This window comes from Rhineura floridana, chromosome 7 (genome assembly GCF_030035675.1).
Source record: "Rhineura floridana isolate rRhiFlo1 chromosome 7, rRhiFlo1.hap2, whole genome shotgun sequence".
Classification (NCBI taxonomy): domain Eukaryota; kingdom Metazoa; phylum Chordata; class Lepidosauria; order Squamata; family Rhineuridae; genus Rhineura; species Rhineura floridana.
The window spans coordinates 12,147,915-12,169,709 of NC_084486.1; positions in this window are offsets into that span (position 1 = coordinate 12,147,915).

Here is a 21,795-nt window from a genome sequence, read left to right on the forward strand (position 1 = left end):
GCCTTTCAGAAGGACTGTAATTTGTAAAACTTTCCTTTTTCAACTGGCCTTTCATTAAGCTGTTGCTTTTACCTTGCTTTTAATGTTATTATTATAATTGTAGGGGTTTTTAAGCTGCTTTGAACACATGTTGGAAAAATAGCATATAACATTTTAAATAGAAAAACATAAATAAACGGTGATATGCAGATTTCTGTAAAAACTAGTTTTCGCACTGACAGCCCAAAAAGCAGCCATGATTTGGATAGCCTCCCTTCTAAACACAATATAACAGAACAACAGAAATTGCCCTAAATGTCATTTACGTACCTGTACTTTTTGGGCAGAGGGGGGTAAACTGCAAAAGTGCAAAGCAGCACAGGAATGAAGAGGGGAAAGTAAAAATGTGGGGCAATTGGATTTAACCTACATTTCCATGTCTCTGATCCACTGCTTAGCATATCATTGGGACATTATTAAGAGATGACTGTGCCAACTCTGGCACTAATAGTAAGAAAATGCTTGCTTGTTTGCTTTTAAGAAGAAAACTCAATCCTATGCCCACTTTTCTGGAAGTAAAGGCTGGTTCAGGCAGAGATTTAGTGTGGGTCTGGTGCTACTCACAGCCCCTTTTAATTTGCATGTATCACATGATGTCTCAGGCAATCAGAAGCTAGAACAGTTTCCCCTTTAAATCCATAGTATATCAATGCTCTTTTAATCTGAAAAGTGAAGGAAAAAAGTCTACAGTTCATATCTTTTGTGCTTGTAGATGCTTTACTCCGATGCTTTAGGTGCGTGTGTCAATCGTTCGTTCCCCTCTCCAAGCCCCCTCCCTCTCCCTCCCTTCTTTCATTTCATTTCCTGTTTGGCTGCTGGCTCCGTTCTACAAGCCTGCTGCAAACTGTGCTTTATTTTTCTTTCCCCCTAATTTGTGCACAAAATAATACTGTTCAAGCAACTATTTGCATTCCAGCTGGATTGTAGCAGTGAAAATACAAACAACTGTGCTTCAGTGTTTGTTTTTTAATGAAACTCTGGAACAAACTGAGCGTGCTCAGTTGCCAAGGTAACCAGAGGAAATGGAATTTTGACCTGAAGAGGGTGTGGTCATTAGGAAGCTGCATGATTGATCCTTTCCCTTCAGTGTGAATGAAAAGCACCATGTTTGCAGCTGGCTTTGAGCCCCCTATGTCGATTGTGCAAACAGAAAATGGGGGTAAAAGCAGCATCTTTAATATGATGTTTTGCTCCCATGTGGATAAGCCCTAAGTCCTATTGCACTCAGTGAGACTTTCTGTTAGTGATGAGGGAGAAATTTGGCTTGGCTTGAATTTTAAGGGGAACCTCCATAATTTGCACTTCTTGAAACAATACTCAAAGTGAAACACATCTGTCCTTTGAAATAAGCACTTCTCCAGCTTTTGCAATGAAATTCTTCACTCATGAAAAGGTCTACAAAATGTGTATGAAACTGTGTATATTAGGGGGAAGTATGCATAGAAGTGTATATATTTGTGAAAAATAACATAAAATGCATCATATTAGCAAAAATTGCTTGCCAAAATGTGTGTGAAGCAAAACTGCATACAAAAATAAGTATATTAGGGGAAATGTGCACTAAAGTGCTGATGAATTTTCAAATGGTCCTCTAAAAAAAAATTGCAAGTGATGGGGAAATGTGGCAAACTGAACCAGACCCTGCCAGAGATCCAGAGAGGCGCAGGCTCCTTCTAGCTTTTGAGGCTCCTAGCAATAATGAAAATAAAAAATGCTGAGGGATGAAAACAAAATAAGGCACCAAAAAAAGGGAGGAGATGATGGTTTGTTCATATAATCAGTTGATATGAGAGGCCATTCTCATCATGGTCTAATCTTGTGCCAACAGAACACCTATTTTTACTATTACTTATGAATATTTTTAACTCTTTAACACAATAGCAACTATATCAGGGAACCAAAAATAGTGTGTCTTACTGAATCACATCTCTTGTTTGCTTAAATTTTCACCTCTAAGCTGAAAAAGAAGTTGCAAAACTTATTAAATGCCAAAAAATTAGCAAGTGACTAAATTTGAAGTCCCAGGCCAAATGGCTCTCCTGCCCCCTATTTATTTATTTATTATTTATTTATTTAGTTGCATTTCTAAACCGCCCTATAGCTAGCAGCTCCCAGGGCGGTGTACAACATGATAAAACCACAATATTTAAAATACAGCAAGTGTGTATTGCGCAGACAATATAAACATTATATAAACAAAGTGAAAGAAAACTAAAAAAATAAGATTAAAAGCTTAAATACTTTAAAATGCCTGGGTGAAGAGGTGGGTTTTTACCTGGTGCCGAAAAGATGACAGAGAAGGCGCCAGGCGTATCTCATCTGGGAGGGCATTCCATAATTCGGGGGCCACCACCGAAAAGGCCCTAGATCTTGTTACTGTTCTCCGGGCCTCTGTATGGGTTGGGACCCGGAGAAGGGCCTTAGACGTCGAGCGGAGTGAACGGGTAGGAACATAGCGGGAGAGGCGTTCCATCAGATATTGCGGTCCAGTGCCGTTAAGGGCTTTATAGGTAAGGACCAACACTTTGAATCTGGCCCGGAAACATATTGGAAGCCAGTGCAGTTGGGCCAGAATAGGTGTTATGTGGTCGAATTTCTTCGTCCCAGTAAGAACTCTGGCCGCAGCATTCTGCACTAGCTGAAGTTTCCGAATCGTTTTCAAAGATAACCCTAGGTAGAGAGCATTACAGTAATCCAATCTAGAGGTTACCAGAGCATGAATAACTGAGGCTAGGTTCTCCCTGTCCAGATAGGGTCGTAGTTGGGCTACCAGCCGAAGCTGGTAGAACGCATTTCGTGCCACCGAGGCTACCTGGGCCTCAAGTGACAGAAGCGGATCTAATAAGATCCCCAAACTACGGACCTGTTCCTTTAGGGGGAGTGTAACCCCATCTAGGACAGGTCTGACATCAACCATCTGAGCAGAGGGCCCCCCAACTAGCAGCATCTCAGTCTTGTCAGGATTGAGCTTCAGTTTGTTTGCTCTCATCCAGTCCATTATCGCGGCCAGGCAGCGGTTCAGTACAGCAACAGCCTCACCTGAAGAAGATGAAAAGGAGGAATAGAGCTGCGTATCATCAGCATATTGCTGGAAACGCACTCCATAACTCCTGATGACCTCACCCAGCGGCTTCATATAGATATTAAAAAGCATGGGGGACAGAACTGAGCCCTGCGGGACCCCATACTGGAGCACCCAGGGACTCGAGTAGTGTTCCCCAAGCATCACCTACCCCACAATTGGCCCTGAACTGAATTTAAGATGAGAAAAATGAGAAGCTGAGAGCAACCAAAATTGGCAGATTCGTCCATCCTTACTTTTCAGGAGACATGCCTAGGATTGTGCTCTTAGCCGTTCAGAGTACCAAAAAATAGTTGGGGTGGCTCCTGACCCAGCTAAAACTTGTTCTTTAACTGTGAAAGAAATCCTTTATCACTCCACAACTCCAAGCAAAGGGCAAGATTTCAAATTTGCTTTGCCTTTTAGCCTTTTGAGTGTGCTTCTATATAGGCTTTTCCAGTACAGACTTGCTTCTGAGATTCACTTACGTTGCAGGGTGTAAGGAGAAAACTTGTATTTCAAACTCTCTGCTGTGGCAAACCATCCATGAAAACTGTTCTTATAAACCATTGCACTGGAGTGCCTCTACAAAGGAAGTGACCATAGTTATAAAAAGTCTCAACCTCACCATGCTGCATTATCTGTATAAAGCTGTATCAGACGTGGGCTTCATGTAATAATATGCTCCGCAACCGAGATTAATTCCTCCAGCAAGGTGTTTTGGAAGTATTCACGGGTGCCTGGCACCAAAAACCAGTTGTGAGGGAGAAAGGTGAGGTGTGGGGCAGCAAGATTTGTTCTGCTTCAAATGGTTGGAATACTCAGGTTGATTTCTAGAGGAATTAACCTATATGAGCTTTTCTTCAGCTGGTATATTATTGCTCCTTTCATTGTGCATAATGCGTATAGGGTTGTTGTTTTCCTAACAAACTGTGTCTCAGCTTTATTGGCAGCCAGGGGTTTATTTCTGTCTTAACTTCCTTCCTGACCAGGTGAGTTAACTACAAACACAAGAAGCTGCCTTATATGGAGTCCAACCGGGGTCTTATTTCTCCTCACTGGCAGTAGCTCCCCAAGCTCACCCAAGTGCAGACCTTGGAGACTGCTTGCCTGCTTTTTCTTTTCAAAAGACAGTTTCTCAGATCTGCTTCCTGAGATGTTTAAACCAGAGATGCTGAGGACTGAGCCTGGGACTTTATGCATGGAAAGCATGCTCTCTGCCTTTGTGCCCTGGCCCTCTCCTACCGCCAGAGGCTTCTGTAATAAATGAACTCTGAAACCCATCATCAACTCATTTCTAACTTGATTCATTATTCTTCTGAGTCCCATGTCAGTCCATTACTCCTCACTGCCACAGAAAAGAAATGAGCCGATGCAAAACGACAACAACTGTTGAGAACTGTCACTTCATTAAAGAAATCTCAGGCAATTAATTGTATGAATTTTACGGTGAAATTCTATACACACATACTTGGGTGTAAGCGCAGTTGAACTCAATGGGACTTCAGGGTAAGCATTCAAATCCAATGAATTAATCCATTATATTTGCATTTATTTGCACAGAGTAAAGCAATAGTCATGAAGCAAAAAGCATACTTTGTTTTTAAATGATGTTTATTTATTTTTATCCCTCCCTTTTCCTCCAAGGAGCACAAGGTGGCATACACCACACCGGCTGTAATGTGCATGTTGTAGCAGGCATCCTCGAACGAAAGGCATTTGCTTTCATGTGTGAGAGAAGAGGAATGCCTCTTTTAAGATGGCTCTTGCTGCACTTTTTATTAGTGCTTCTGTTATACAGAGCTTGGTGTAGATATATTCTGTTGAGTTAATCTTTTTAGATTATCATTTTTTTTAATCTAACTGATTAATCAATTAAATGTTGCAGCCCTAATTTCCCCTTCCTCCTGCCTCTGTTTCTCTTTTCTCTTTCCCATGTGTTTGGAAGTTTGGACTCCTTACTAGCACTGATACAGTTTTCAAAATTCCCTGTGGGAATGTATTTTACAAATGCACATTGTTGAATTTTCTTTTTTTTAGGAATAATTGCCAGTGTGTATACTGAGGGAGGGGAGAGAAGAGAGATGCCCAAATTGTTTCTTCCACCCTGTAGATGTAAAATAGCTGTTACTGGTCTGCAGAAGAAAATAACATTATTGGATCTACACCTTCCTAATGACCTCGTCATCATCTCCATGCCCTGTGTGTGAATGCTCAAAGACATCTAGCTTGCCATTGATGGAAATGGAATAATAGGCTAATATAATAATATAATAATGTTGTATAATAATATATATAATAATAATAATATAATAATAATAATAAACCTGTAACCCTCCAGATGTTGTTGAACTGCAGTTCCCATCATTCCCGACCAATGACCATGCTGGCTCAGGCTGATGGGAGCTGGAATCCAGCAACATCTGGAGGACCTCAGGCTCCCCATCCCTGGACTAGATGAATCTTCACGTGATCCTCCAGGGGAGTTCTAATAGGAAGCCCCTGCATTCAGGGTTTAGCACCAAGCTCATTCCAGTTGTTTGCATAAGATTTACAGTATGTCTTGCATAAGGTATAGGAGGACTCTTGGGTTGTACAACAAAAGCTCTATTAGGATAAATCCTTCTTAGGGGCATTACTGAACAACACTTCTCAGCCTGATGTGTAAACTACTGTTGCAGCTTATTTCTAAAGCAGTAGCCAGCATATGTGTGTGTGTGTATTTGTATACTGCTTAATCATAAAATATCTAAACAGTGAACAGCACAATAAAATTCTCATAAAACAATATGAATTAAATGCAAAAATTAAAACTATCAGACAGTAATGCACAGATAACACATGGCTGGATCACATTCTAGGGCAAGTCAGAGTGCATAAGTAAGTTTTTTAGCAAATATATGAACTTAATATTGATTGTGCTTGCTTGATATCAATAGGTAAGGAGTTCTACAGTATTGGCTCTGCCACACTATATGCTCTGCTCCTAGTAGTCATGCAATGACCATTGTGTGGCATCATAAAAAGTGCCTCTTCTAACTATCATAGTGGTTGAACAGGAATATAGGGGGTAAGGTGGTCCCTCAAGTAAGTTGTTTAGAGCTTTGTATACTTACACTGAATTTGTCCCTGAAGCATATTGGCAGCCTGAGAGTATAAAATCTATCAGCAAACGTGTCATATGCTGTCAGTGGCCCATTCCAGTCAACAGCCAAGTTGCTGCATTGTGTACTGGCTATAGCTTCTGGACCAGTCTTAAGCCTTACCTCCTTTATCCCTGCCCAACCAGGGAGACACACTTTTAACAATGCCACATGATGTCAGCTGTGTCACTACTAGGAGCAGGGCACAGTGTGGTGGTCTCACTCACATCCACTGCAGGAACACAGGACTTGCACCCCAGGTACTGGACAGGAAGCACCCCACCCCTCTCCTCAGCAGCCATCTTTGCTGGTAGAGGAGCTAATCCACATATGTAAACCTGTTTGCATGTGGATTGACTTCTCCAGGTTGGGGGCATATCCATGTCCATTGTCCTCCCAGAGGCTGAACATATCTCTTTCCACATATTCAAATGCCAAAGTTACATTAAGTGGCAGTTTTGGCTGCAGCTCTGAGACTATAGAAGTCCATAGGGTCATAGGAAGCTGCCTTTTATTGAGTCAGACCATTGGTCCCTCTAGCTCAGTATTGTCTACACTGACTGGCAGTGGTTCCCTGGGATTTCAGATGGCGCATTCTCAGCCCTACCTGCAGGTATCGGGGATTGAACTTGGGACCTTCTGCATGCAAAGCAGATCCTGTTCCGCTGAGCTACAGCCCTTTATATAGCCTGTCCTCAGTCTGGTTTTATATGGCCCACCATCACCATGCTGCCCTGGGCCAGGTTGGAAGTAGCTGGCCTGGTTAGTTTTCTTCAAGAGATGCCTCAAGGAGCTGTGCTGACTAGGCCACACTCATAATGTGGCCAGCACACACACACACACCAGGCTTGGAGCATGGGCAATGACCAGTCTAAAGGCAGGAGAGGCATCCCTCCCAGCAGGCTGATGCCTGCTTCACAAAGGGCCCTTGTGAGATCAGAACTAGTGACACCTCATACCAGGAGAAAAATCTTCTGCTTGAGCCACTTAGCTGGTGGAATGCTGCCCCTAAATTGGCCATCCTGCCTTTGAAGTTCACCAAATCTCCAACATCTTCTAGAAGGGTCTCTCAATTTTGTTTTGAGACAGCATTTTTAGTAGCCATGTTAAAACAGGTAGGAGATATATATATAGTAAAGTAGCTACATAAGTTGCATCTGTTTTAAAGCTATGTTGTCAAACTTCCAATCCATTTGTGCAATATTGAAATTCTACTCTCATCACCGAAGCGAAAACAGCTGCTTCAGGAACGGTCCCTTTGCTACTGGATCAACAAAATGTTTGTAAGGCTGATATTAGGTCACCTTTCCAGTATAGACCAAATACCAACATAAGGTTAAGAAATGGTGGAAGCAGCTATATTCTGTTACGCTAAAACCATAAGCTAAGTGACATTCAGCAAGAGATTGGATTGCATTTTAATAAGCTACAAACAGCCGATAGAGTTGATCCCATGGAAAATCTCTTGAAGATTTTCCACTTTGATCATGGAAAGAGACAATCAGCAAGAATTTCAGTAAATGGAGAACCACTCCACATACTCATGGAGAACCTCTTGGCTTGTAGTATAACCTAATGCTTTTAGAGAAAGGTGAAATAGTTAGGAAAAGTCACAGCGGTTTTAATATGAACTCAGTATGTTGCAATGTAGGGAAAATAGCAGGGAAAGAGTGGGAAGTTCTCTTGCATGAGCCCCACTGAAATGAATGAAACTGCACAGGAGCATGGTACTGCTCTTGTGCAGGTCCCATTCATTTCAGTTATGCAGGAGAACTGCCTACTGGATTTTGAACCAAATCTTTTTTTTTCAATTAATTTTTATTCAAATTTTCAAAACCAAAACAATACAAAAAGAAAAAACACAAATCCATAACTAATACAATAAAAAGAAAAAATATATATAAAAAAATGGACTTCCGGTTTGTCGTAGTTCAGCTATAAGTCTATAATATATAACAAGCCTGTATCTTATAGATTATAAAATCACCTTCCTCCAGCGGTTATCTTAATTGGTTACAAATCTCATTAACATCATATCATTTTATTCTTCCACAAAAAGTCAAAGAGAAGTTTCCAATTCTTGAGATATATGTCCATCAATTTTTTTTTCTAGATAAACATGTCAATTAATCCAACTCATCAAGTCTACTAAATCCAGTAATTTCAAATCGCTCTTCTTCCATTATCCGTATTGGTTCCATCTTCCATTTTCCATCTTTACGCACCCAATAATCTTGCTGTCATAGTCATATAATAAGAGTCTGATAGGAATTTCCTTTTTCACAGATATTTTCTTGCCATCAGTTCCGAACATATCACTGAAGTATTGTTGCAAAGCCGCATCTCTGTTCCTCTTTTTTATATGATACACTAGCACATCTCTTGAAGATTTTTCCATTGACACAGAACAGGGATTAATTCTGTTAGCTTTCTCCATTTCAAGTTCCATCAAATCCTTCCAGTCCAGGAATTTTTTTGAACCGATAATATCTTTATCTCCAATCTCTTCAATTCCTTCAGTGACAGCGCTGAGTTCCAAAACGTAATATTTGTCTCCAGAATCCATCACAGCCAGGAAATCCAAATCTTTTTCCATATCCATATTTAATCCAATCTCCATAGTTTGAACCTTGCCTTTAATTTCTCTTTCATCCTTTTTTGGTTTTCCAGATCCATCTTTATTCTCCTTTCTCATAGAATCCTGAATTTCTTTCAGCTCCTGTCTCATTTCGTCAAATTCAATTCTCCACGCTTGACTATTATTTCTCAGTTCTTGTTTTATTGAGTTAATCCCATTCATTATTTTCTGAAACATGTCTAAAGATAAAGTCCCTTCTTGTACATCCATGATCTTCTTAATTGTCATTCTTAAAGCCAAAGGAACAAAACTCCTTCAATTTTCAATGTCCCAAGCAAAGAGCAGTTTATTTCTTTATCCAGTTACAAAGGAGTTAATCTTTCAAACCAACTGGCGTCACACTCTAGACAGCCCTTATCTCTTATATGCCCAGAAGTGCAAAAACAGCTTTAGTTCACAGCGTCCAAAAAACTAGTAGCAGAAAAAATGAGCAGATTCGTCAAAAAAAAAAAAAAGTAGATCAGAAAAAATAATCCCAGACATATATTACACCAAAGTCTTATAAGTCAAAAAGAAAACCCTCATCCGTTGTAATCTTTATAATGCTATTTTCCATGTCAGCTTTTTGCAATAAAAAAAGATAGGCTATTTTTATTTTCTTCCCCCTTAGTTCCGTGAGTAAAAAAGAAGGAAAGTTTTGGCTCACCCAGGTTTTCTTAATTGCTGATTCTCTGACAAATCTCTTTAGCTGTGTAGATAAGAAAATAATAAGCGTAGACAGGAGGATGCTTGCCTGTTAAACCGTTTTCCTTTAAAGAAAAAAAAAAGGGTCACTTTTTCAGCTGAGCTAGCTAGAAATCCTCGCTCCGCCCGAGCTGCTGGAAGACCTTCTTTCACAGACAATTCTGACGAATTCCAGTCTCCAACAATCACAACAAAGCTGTGTGGGAAATCTCACATTTCTTCCTTATCCGGAAGAAATTATCCCCAGTCAAAAAAGACCCTTCTGACTGGATTTAAAACTGAAAAAGTTTCATCCAAGACGGGAGCCGTCTCAGAGGCTGCACAGGCGGAGGGATCCTCCTGGGAAGTCCGATTTTGAACCAAATCTTGAGACTTTCCAAAGTTTTGTATTTGGGTACTATTGTTATTGGAACACATCCACATGTAAACTGGTTTCACAGAAGTTTCCTCTCCAATGCAGAAACTTGGGAACGGTAACTTTGTGTGGAGGATTAACCAATATGATTTTATAGTGTAAAAAGTGTTCTTATGTACAGTAAACACAAAAATACATCTAAAAATAACTCCTCTGCATATTTACTCAGGCATAAGTACAACTGACTTCAGAGGTGACCTATTTTAAAGTCAGTACACATAAGATTTCAAACTTCATCTGTCTAGAGTGGTCAAGCCGCCTTGAGTTGTTTTGGGATGTGACATGATTTCTATGTGTCAAAACTACTTTTGACTCAAAATGTAGCTAGAAACTCACAGGCACACTGCCATACTTTTAAAAGAATACTATACAATGTACAGTTTGCTTTCCTCTTGAAGATCCTCATTCACAAGTTATGAACCTGGCAGCTTTAATTGGTATTTATGTAAAATTTGTATCAACGAGTGAGAATGAGTGAAGATTGCCACCTTGGGCTCCTACTGGAAAGAAGGGCTATAAATCGAATAAACAAATAAACAAACTTTCAGTGAGGTGTTAAGGTGAAACAAGCAAGAGGATAATATTGTTTAAGAGTAGATAAGGCTTTTAACTAGCAGGCAACAGAGAGAAACATTAATTAGAATTCAAGTCTGAAGGGATTCCAAAGTGTGTAGAAAGAAGAGTTCATTTCAGTTTTGCACAAAATTTTTGTTTGAATGGGAAATGTACTTCGATTGTTGTTTTACTTCTTTGTTGTTACATTTACTAGAAATCTCAACAAAACATTATTCACGAGAGGTAAAAAAAAAAAAAGAACAGATAACATGCAAAAGTTGCACAAACAATTTCTAATTTCCCAGTGTTTTCCAGTGGTGACTTCCTGATTGTGAAACACTGTCCTCAGAGAAACAAGCCTGGCACGTCATCTTTCAGGCACCAGGGAATTTTTTATTATTGTACATTATAATTGTTCTGTGTTTCAGGATTTTGTAAGTCACTTTGAGACATTTTGAAAAACGATGATAACATATAATTAATAATAATAAATTATAATAATGTTAATGTCTGATTGAGTGGGAAATCAGCTCATTTGGTGGAACTGACATTTTTGACAATCTATTACATATAGCTCCTGAGCATTTCCTGGGAATTTGACCCTCTGATCTGCAGATTATTATTGTTAGAGTAATTCCTTGCAGTCACTTTCCTTCAAAAACTGGCAGTCCAGGGGGTTGTCACTCCCTTACAGTGTACTCTGGATTAAGCTCTCACTCAAGAGAATTTCCCTAATATATCTGGGGGGGGGGAGCTTGCCTTATTTAGAATTTTTAAGCAGAAGCCCAAGAAAGCCACATATTTCTTCCATGGGCTCAGGATTATGCTCCAGTTCCTACCTCCATTTATCTCCTCCATTTATTTGCCAAATATCCCACACAAACCAATTTGATGTTATTATGTAAACAAGCCCCCGTCACATTAAAGTAATGGTAGACTTTCACATAAGCAGGCAAAGTTAAATTTAACCATCCAGCAACAAACAATGACTAAATTAAAGTGTGAGGGTAAAATCCAATTGCATTTCACAAGAATGTAGGCAGTTATAATCAACCAGGAAACAATCCCAGAAGGAAAAGAAAAAAATCATGAATGAGATGCTTTCCAGAAAACAAATGTTAATGGCTTGTCCAGCAAGCCAGTCCCAACTGTAGTTTGCTCAAATAAATCTCTATAAGATAATAAAAGTCAAAACCAGAAGGCTTTGTTGTAAAAACAACTGTAGGGCCATTGCTCCACTACCCTCAACCATCAGAAGGTGCCGTAGCAGGAAGGTTCAAGCAAGCACTCTTCATGTGTTAAGCGAAGGGACAGAAGGATGGGGGAGACAGGATCGTACCAGCCAACCCCCTGACACACATGCCAATCATGCCCCACCAGCCATATGTTCAGAAGCTATTCAAGAATCCTGGACTAATCAGTGACAGGCAGGACAGGTGGATGAAGGTGGCCCCCAACCCCCCATGCTTTCAACATGTGAGCGGGTACATCTGAACCACCCTCTATTCTTTTAAAGAACTCTACACTTTCCCCCTTGCTGCTGCTTATGTCTGGAGCTCACTCCCATCAGAGCACCTACATGTCTTCTTTTCTAGCTGTAATTCAGCACAGAACAGCAGTGGTTCCACATTCAAATAGCAGCGGCTGGAAAGGAAGGCTCTTAGACCCTCCCAATTCTTTTCAGTTTGGCCCCATGGGTTTACCTATCCCATGCCTGATGCCATATGATGCCAGGTGGTGGACGGATGGGTATGGTTCGTGTCAAATGGGAAGGGCTATGGGCCAGAGGTTTCCCACTACCGATCTACATGATGCCAGCTGTCTTCCTCAAATCTTCTCTTCAAAATCCATCTTTTCCATAAATATGTTAGTGCAACACTTTTGTCCTTATCCCCTACTGAAACGAAGTCTCGGTATACCAGAACCCAAGGAGACCTATATTGTTCCTTTGCTTACATTGGTCTCCATCTTCCTCCCCTGCCCTCCTCTGTTACTTTTTCCTATGTCCAGATTTAGATTGTAAGCTCTTCTGGGCAGGGACCTGTCCTGGTGAATCCCATTGGAATCAGACTCACATTCGCTGGTGTATTTTTCTCTAGTGTGTTTGATGAGAAACTTCAGTCTAGAAAGTTTCATAGGTCAGCTTACAGGTTACACAAGATTCTGCATCTCTACACAGCATAATCAGGCATTACTACTCGAACCTAAGACATTGTTGCAGCAATCAGATACCCCCCCTACAACCCTTAAATAAGTATGGGCAGGCCCTTTCTACTTGGGTGAGGAAGGTGTCACAGAATGAAAATGTGTGCAAGAACAAGCACTCTTCCTAGGTGGGCAAGTGGGGGCTAGCTGAGCCTGCCGTCGCAGTTCTCTGTGTGTCTGGAGTGATGGGGGTGGTGGGACCTCATTGAGATCCTCCTCCTCTAGAGGAGGTGTACATGATGGCAGCAACTTGGGAGAAGAAGGGGGTGGATGGGAGGAGAAGAGATGGGCTCCTGATCAGCCGGCATTCTCTTTGTTGTAACTGGAGCTAGAGGGAGGAGCGGTCACTGTCAAAAGTACTGAAGCCTACTGCCTCAGCACTTCCTGGTTGCAAGCCACTAGGACCCTCCCCTGGGTCCCATTCTGTATCTTCATCTTCTTCCTCTTCATCACTCCAGAACTACTCCATGGGGCTCATGACAGGACTTGTCTGTCTGTTGTAATTCTGTAAAGCATCATAAACATGGATGGCCCTATGTAAATAAATAATAATACATATAATACAATAATAATACAAATTTGCTCTGTTTTGCTGCATTTCCTATTTCTCAGCACCCTATTTTATTTCTGTGTTAAAGACAAATGTATAAAATGTCTATGCATCTTTATGAAGTCAGCCCTGACTTTCTAAACAAATTTGATTATCTGATAAGGTCCCAGATAAGAATACCAACTTACCAATATTTGGTTGGTCTGACCAGTAAAATAGTGCTCTGTATTGAATTTGGGGCCCAAGGTGCAGCCAACCCCCCCCGCCCCCATCCAATGCATGTTCTATCAGGTAAAGAGTACTGAGGTCTGAAATGCCAATTCTGCCAGGCATGCCATTTTCTGCAAGTCTCCACCCACAGACCACCAGGTTCTATCTTGGCTCTATCCTGACCTCCTTAGTTCTGCCTCTGATCTGCCGGATTCTCTGGCCCTGCCAAGTTCATCTAGGCTCTGTCTCCTGAGGCTCCAACCATTACCACCAGTGTTGCCCCATGGGGTGTTTTTTTTAAAACATTTTTAGAACACAAAGTTAGCAACTCTGATTTCAGAAGTTATAGGAACCGCAGAGAGTGAAATTCTTCAGACACCGTTAAAAAAAAGTTTATGTCCTACTATGTGGGTTTGAGGTTCATGTCAGGATGTACAATCTTGTCTGTACAAAAGCAAGGCGCACCAAGCCACAAAAGTAAAAGCTGAAAGAGCTTTCCAGAGACGCTTAACAGGTCTCCCTGTCACTTGAATGACAGATGTACTCAAGGTCTCGGTGACATTGGCAATGGTCTTTGTTTGTGTATATATACGAGGACAAAGTGTTCTGAACCATTTTCCTAACCTGTCAGGGATACAGATCATTTCCTTTAACATCTCTCAACTAACCAACTCACTTCTTTTTACTGTGGAACTAGTGCTTTTCAAATCCATTCTATTATGGGGAAATACGGACTACCATAAAGCAACCTCCAAAGGACACAGAGACCATGGACAGCCCAACATGGGACTCATTCTGTCTTTGGCTAAACCTCTGGAGGCTGCATGCCACATGGTGGGTGTAGCCACCCCAGACTCTCTCACACAAATACTCTTGCATGCACACACACACACACACACACACAAAGGCAGACATAGACATAAGTATGCAGGCCCCTTCCTCAGCTGATCCATGCAGATCAGGTGAGGAAGAGGGTTATTGCACCCTTTGTGCAGGCGGGGTCTTGAGGGACTAGAAAAAATGCTTGGGGGGATGGATCAGGCCTCCAATCTGGGCGATAGCCACCTCTGGTCTAAATTCTTTATTCTTATTGTCTATAAACTTTATTATTTTCTGGCGAAATATCTGTTGTTATAATACAGGGGTGTTGTGGTGGCAGAGCTTGTACAAAGCAAGGACTTCTGTGGGCCAGTACCGTATATCTTAGTATGCTCTCTGCCCAGGCACAATGTACCTCTATAGGATCAATGTTAGAAGAGACCTCCCAACCCAGTGACAGGTGAAGGGCATGTGTGGCCCTTGTTGTAGTAGTGTCCTCAAGTGATGTGCTTTATAGGATGTAATTGGCAGGAAGTAAAAATGTGCAGAGACAGCCAGTGTGGTGTAGTGGTTAGAGTGTTGGCCTACGACCTGGGAGGCCAGGGTTCAAATCCCCACACAGCCATGAAGCTCACTGGGTGACCTTGGGCCAGTCACTGCCTCTCAGCCTCAGAGGAAGGCAATAGTAAACCCCCTCTGAATACCGCTTACCATGAATACTCTATTCATAGGGTCGCCGTAAGTTGGAATCAATTTGAAGGCAGTCCATTTCCATTTCAGAAGAGTGCACTCAGGAATACTAGTGGGGGCCTAAATCTATTACCTGATCCTAGTGATCCCAGCCATTAAGACCTGAGACTGTTTCTAACTGCATAGTTCTGCTCAGGGCTATGTTTATTGGTCATGCAAGAGTGTAAGAGGCTATTGGAAAAGCAGGGCAGAAATTATCTATCTATCTATCTATCTATCTATCTGTCTGTCTGTCTGTCTGTCTGTCTCAGGGTCTGTATGGCTCCGAATATCAGTTGCTGGGAATCACAGATGGGGAGAATGCTGTTGTGCTGAGGTCCTGCTTGCAGGCTTCTCATAGGGATCTGGTTAGCCACTGTGAGAAGAGGATGCTGGACTAGATGAGCCTTTGGCCTGGTCCAGCTGGGCTCTTCTTATGTCTGCATATGCAGCTTCAAAACTGGGAGACTGCCTCTAGCGGGGAGGAGAAAACCCTCTACCATTGCAGAAAAATATGGGGGAGTCAAAATCTCTCCCCAAGCTGCAGCAGTATCGGGGAGCAGCATTTGCTATTCCCCAAACCACAATGAATGTCCATGGCAGTAGAGGCAAATGAGTAGGTACCAAACCATTATATCTGAGCTCTGGCCTCAAGGTGAACATCATGGAGTGTGTGTGAGGAGGAAAGAAAAGAGGAAGGGAGATGGGTGGGGGGAGAAGAGAAAAAGAAAGGGCCTCCCTTTATCCCTCTGCCATGCCCCACATCATTTTTGACTTGAAAATATAGGGTTTTAGAGCTGAAAGTCATAGAGAATTTTAAATTATCCAACAAATATTGTGAATACAAAAAGAAGAAATAAAACCATACATTAATTTGTTTGCATTTAATTGATTTGCCACTCATGAATATGTTACATGGCCTGTTGAGGTTTATGAAATATGGCACTCCAAAGCTCCTGTCATTAGCATATTTACATTAGCAAATGCAGTTGATATTATGGGCATACAAAATTTCTGATGTTCCTTTGCATAGGATCAGGCTGCATATAATATACCTAACGTACTCTGGTTTTTTATATTCTGTATGGCTTTGGTTTCTTACATTCAATGTAATGAGTCTTGGTATTTAATAATATACAAAAGGATTTTATAAGGTGTTCATGAGTAATCTTCTATTGCAATATTATACTTTTCTATAACTAGTCAAAATGTTTCTTTTAATTAGTTCAAGAAAAATGAACTAACAATACTGAATTATCTGATGGATGTGAAAACATTATGATGGAAATCTGAACATTCATTGAAGGAATAAAATATTTACTTATCTGGAGAAACTTAATGCAGTCTTTTTTCTACAGCTTCAACCTTGTGCATGGTAGACTTCAATGAGATTTAACCAGCCTAACTGTGCCCAGGATTGCAACCTAAACCCTCTCCCCAGACATCTTAACCTTTCTCCAAGATGGTCTGGCCAATACTTTTAAGATGTACGTTGCTGCTACCCTTGAATAATAATAACAATAATAATAATATTAAACATTGTCGTCTACTGCTTTTCATCAAGAAGAAGCTATTTCCAAAGTCCAAGAACAAAATTAAACAATACAATATAAACAATACAATTTAAAATTTAGGTAGATAAGTCTAACAATTCTTGTCTCATCATCTCACCTCCACACTGGATATTTTGTTAGGAATTCATTCCTTATCTGTCCTCCACCTGTCCCTATATTCTCCACTTGGACCCTTTCTTTAGTCCTGAAAGCCCTCCTTCTGAACCTCTGAGAACCATCCCTCCTGGAGAGCTCATCTGGAAATGGTGTTCTTGGTCACATTATTTCTACCAGGAAGGAGGAAGACAGAAAGAACCTATGTGGATACCCCTTTTTTTTGGACATCCCTTTCCTGCTTGCTCTCTTGCCTTGCTGTGACCAAGAATGGAAAGTTGGACTTGAAGTTCCATTTTGGTATAGAGGCAGGAGAGCAGGCCGACCAACTCATTGTTTGGACTTTGGAAGACATGTCGAGGGAAAAAGTGGCATTGTGTTTTGCATAGTCCCCACCGCCCATCCCCGTCAGTGCAGCCTAGCTGGGGACTCTTTAGGAATCCTTTTCTGTTTTTGTTTCCTCTTTCATGTTTAGTCATTAGCCCACTTTAGCCATTGTCTTAACTCAGCCTTGCCAATTTGGTGCCTGTTATGGTCTACAAATCCATCACCACTGACCATGCTGGCTGAGGCTGATCGGAGTTGGAGAACCACTCTATTTTGTGATTCTGGTTCTTTTTAATGGTTTTTAACACTGTATTTTAAAGTTGTTGTAACCTGCCCTGGGACATCTGGATGAAGGATGGGCAATAAATGTTAACAACAACAATAACAACTATATCTGGAGGGTGGCACCTGTGGGGTAGAGCAAATGTTGTTAGTCAGAACTGGCTGAAAAAAGTAATCAGATTCTGGTGAAGGAGCTGAAGGAAGCAAGGCCTTAGTTGGTAATCTTATATCTAGCAGTGTTGTACTTTTATAAAAAATAAAATGTTTTGCTTGTAATCAGAAGTGTAGCAGTCTTAAGTAAAACAAAGCAACCAAGCTGGGAAAGAGTGACTTAAGTGGTACATGTGATTCTCCTAGTTCTCTCTCTCTACCACCACCCCTCCCCATGTGGCTTAATTAATTTCCTGAACATGAGAAGAAACACCACCTCATTGATGAAGGGACATCAGATTTGCTGGCCCCATCTTCAACCAGAGGATGGGTTAATCCTTTCCTGCCTGCTCTCCTGTCTGCATAGCAATATGGAACTTCGTGGAAAGTCCAGCTTTCCATTTGCTGTTTTCTAAGCAATTTGTTTGCTGAGCAGTGAATGTGTGTTCACCACTTTGACTCTACATAGAATGTCAGTCTGTCTTCACTCGTAAATTGCAAGCCCTGTGGTCAAGGAGTGTCCACTTTTAATCTCTGTGAGCTGCATAGATACGATCCCTGTTATACCTACTTGTAAAATTGCGGTTCCTGAAGTGATTATTAACTGCCCCCAAAAGACCAGACTTTATATTTTATGGCACACAGTGAAATACAACATGTCAGCTCCCAGGCTGAGAAATATGTAGCAAATAATGCACAACCCAGCAAGCGAGAGAGGACTTCAGTTCTTCAGATGATTTGAAGGTGTGGGCAGCTAACTATTCTCTCCCCCTCCCCATGAATTCACAGGAACAGACTTAAAAGAGGTTGACTGTGATTTTCCTTCCACTACTTCAGCCTTACCAGAAACAGCTTGTCTCTGGGTCTTATAAGAACACAGCCTCTGAAGTGTGACTTACTGTGCTTTGGAGAGAATGTTTCTTCACCTAAATTTCCTTGAGTGAGAGGGTCAGGGCACCGATCGTTTTTCATCTTCTCTATCAAAGAGCAGAATGACAAAACTTTGGTACTTGGATACCAGTAATCTTGGGACAGGGATAGCCATCCAGATATTGTTGGACTCTAACTCCCATCATCCCTGAGCATTGGCTATGCTGGGGCTGATGGGGATTGTAGTCCAAAACCTGTTGTCTACTCTCAAACATGTTGACTGCTCCTGATGTTAGGAGACTTGTCTACGTACAAACCATACATTTAAACCACATGGCTTCCAACATAGAATCCTGGGAATTGTAGTTTGTTAAAGATGCTCAGAATTGTAGCTCTCTGAGGAATAAACTACATTCCCTAGTGCAGCCTTTCCCAACTAGTGGGCCACCAGGTGTTGTTAGACCAGAGCTTGGAAAAGTTACTTTTTTGAACTACAACTCCCATCAGCCCTAGGCAACATGGCCACTGGATTAGGCTGATGGGAGCTGTAGTTCAAAAAAGTAACTTTTCCAAGCTCTGTGTTAGACCACAACTCCCATCAGCCTAAGCCAGCATTGCCAATGGTCAGGAAAGATGGGGATTGTGGTCCAACAACATCTGGTGGCCCACTAGTTGGGAAGGCTGCCCTAGTGCTATGCATCAGATATGTTGTACAGCAACCTGAAACGTGTGTGCTGAGAATTTACAATTGCTTTCATGTATTTTCTCACTATGTTTTGAACTATTTCTCATAGATTTTTTCTTTTGATCCTTCAGATTTGCACAAAAACAGAAAACTGCACAAGCAAATGTCCAGTTATCTGTGTGCTCTTGCTCACTTTCTTGGAGTTTTATTTTTTAGAATAACAAGGTGCCTGTGCAGTTACTCAAGTACATGTCCTGTTGGTACTTAACTGGCATAGGAGAATCAACAAATTATAAGGTGGAGACAAACATAAAAGGGAACTTCTACTGATATGAATGGGAAAGTCCAAAGTTGCTTCTCATATTCAAATTCAAATACATGTGGGTGTGTGGAATACTCTGGTCTAATTTGAATGGAGAAAAAGTAGATTATCAGCTTAATAATGCTCAACTGGGGACACACCCATTCAAGCCCCAAAGAAGACAAGGAACAGGGACTATGGTTGGAGGTGGATATGAAGATATATTGACTACCTGTTTGCTGCTGTTTTTTAACCCAGCAGTGCCCAACTTTTGGATCACTGGCAGCCACCACAGTTCTTTCTTGGTGCCAGCTAGATTATCAGAATTCTAAGAAGAGCCCTGTTTAATCAAGTCAAAAGCCCATCTAGTCCAGCATGCTGTTCTCACAGTGGCCAACCAGATGGGAAGCCCATAAGCAGGACCTGAGTGCAACTGCAGTATCTCAGCAACTGGTAAATTCAGAGGCATTCTACCTCTGACATGGAGGTAAATTATAGCCATCATGGCTAGTAGTCATTGATAGCCATCACTACATTGTTTGGAAGCTAATTCCATAATTTAATTATGCAGTGTGAAAAAGGGCCTTAATTCTGATAATCATAGCTTATTGCTTTGATTAAAAATGCAATAAGTTTTCAGCCCTCATTGATTGATTGTATTTACTATATTTTATATCGATGCCCTGAGAGGCTGAAGAGCAGCTAATAAAGGTTTCAGTCAATCAATCAATTAAGGATGCAGGTATATATTTAAACCTGTGGCTGTGTATGCATTACCTGATTAAAATGCAGTAAAGTAGTTCTTTCTAACTTTGGATCCAAGCTGGTTTTGAGAAAAATGCATCAAAGCACAGTATTTCATAAGAAATGACATGATAGATACAGGATAGGTATGGATTGTGGATAATATGTGTACACCTCTGTAATGCCAAATGCCCAGCCTTTGCCAAGCACAGGACTATTGAGTTTGGAATTTCAAAGAAATCATGAACACAGCTAGCTGTGGGGAAATGAAGGGTTTATTACAGCGAAGAGATACAAACAGCTAAAATTGAGTTAAATAGCCGTTACAGCAGGATTGCAAACAGCTAAAATGAAACTAAGTAGCTAACATGTTACCACTCCCCCCTTTGCCTCTAAGTGCTCTTATCTCACATCTGTCTCACTGGGTGCTGGAAACCTCCTAACAGCACTATAATAAATCTTGCCTGGGAGAGGTTGAGTCTTCAATCTTCTTGAATGCAGCTACATTCTCAAGGTTGCTTGCTTGTTTTGATTATCAGGCTACTTGTTTACATTAGCCAAGTGAGAACATTCGTAAGCCAATTAGCTCATCACCTCTTCACACCTTGAGAAAACTATAAACAATCCCACCTGACAGAGCAAAAGCGTGGGACAAGCTGCATTGTTTTTGTTTAGGGTTGCTAGGTTCAATCCCTGATCCTGTATCTTTAGGAGAAGAGAAAGTCAGCCAAGTGCAGGTGTTTGTGCAACCCTGTAATAGGAAAAACCACAAGGTTTCCAGGCCCGGCCTCCCAGAGGTCTTTTGTATCTTTAACAGTTGTGCAGGGGGGAGGGAGAATTCCACCTTGTGGTTTTTCCCATTACAGGGTTGCAAGAACACCTGCACTTGGCTGACTTTCTCTTCTCCTAAAGATACAGGATCAGTCTCAGGGATTGAACCTGGCAGCCCTATTTTGGTTACTGAGCAAAAACTTCCCAGACCCTGTATTATTTTGAGCACAGAGGCCTAGGGAAACTTCCCAAATGCTGTTACTGTGTCAGGGAGCCTGCATTTTGAGCTTCCCAGACTCCAATTCTAAGCAGTAACAGAGTACAAAAGCAATCAGCACCCCCATAAATTGGGGGTTTAGGGTAATAATTAGGGAACAGAGGCCATTCACGTGTTATTTCTAATCTCCTTGTTACATTGAAGTTCTTGCGGCAATTGGTAACACAACCTCTTCCCAATCCAGCAGTGGGAGCGCACTGGATGCAGAGTAAATGGGAGTGTGCACATAGTCTGTGATGCTACAATCTGGGGTTATTTTCCATTATGTACCTAGAGGCAGGCCATGGTATTGCTCATGGCACTGCAGAACATGTTTGACAAGAAAATACAGGGTATGGAGTCTCCGCTTTCTTGCTGCTGTTGCTTCTATTACTGCAAAACAGAAAAGAAAAAAATAAACACTCTCTGCCCTTCAAGATTATGGAAGAAAATCTACAGATGTTGAAGCAGTATCTTCTCAGAGCTCAGGGGGGGATGGCATTTTTGAGTGGGTCCAGTTGTCAAAGCTCTTTATAAATGTCCACCTGTTTTCCTCTGTACAACGTGCTTTCTCTTTTAGTTCACAGGAACACTGCCACCTTCCCCGTCAATGAGATTGTCAACCTGATCCTACTATGTTCACTTGAAAGTTAGTCCTAGTTGTTTTAAAGGAATTTACTCCCAAGTAAATGTG